The sequence below is a fragment of the Penaeus monodon genome, chromosome 31 (genome assembly GCF_015228065.2).
Source record: "Penaeus monodon isolate SGIC_2016 chromosome 31, NSTDA_Pmon_1, whole genome shotgun sequence".
NCBI lineage: Eukaryota > Metazoa > Arthropoda > Malacostraca > Decapoda > Penaeidae > Penaeus > Penaeus monodon.
The window spans coordinates 11,380,325-11,380,563 of record NC_051416.1 but is presented as its reverse complement, the minus strand read 5'-3'; the positions used below and the strand labels follow the sequence as shown (position 1 = coordinate 11,380,563).

General features: G+C 40.6%; 1 protein-coding gene across 1 annotated transcript in view; it reads right to left on the bottom strand.

Moving 5' to 3' along the window:
- The window catches only part of LOC119593033 (tyrosine-protein phosphatase non-receptor type 4-like), a gene marked incomplete at its 5' end in the record, with an annotated part of 330,438 nt that overhangs the window by 310,750 nt on the left and 19,449 nt on the right, over positions 1-239 (bottom strand). Inside the window, 1 exon segment of the mRNA XM_037941929.1 lies at positions 152-202.

Sequence of the window (239 nt, the reverse complement as noted above, 5' to 3'; positions counted from 1 at the left end):
CCTCTCCTTTTTTCCTTTTCCCTCATTCCCTTCCTAACCAACACGCCCTCCACTTAACCAGACTCTATATCTTAAATAACCATCTTTCCCCCACTTTCTTCTTAAACACCCCTACATTAGGCTAAACATACAAAGATGAATTATGAGTTACCTTACTCACACGTTTCCTTGCATGAACTCTCCCTCACAAAGGAATGTTTACCTGAAAAGAGACGAGGGTTAAATTAGGCATTTGGACA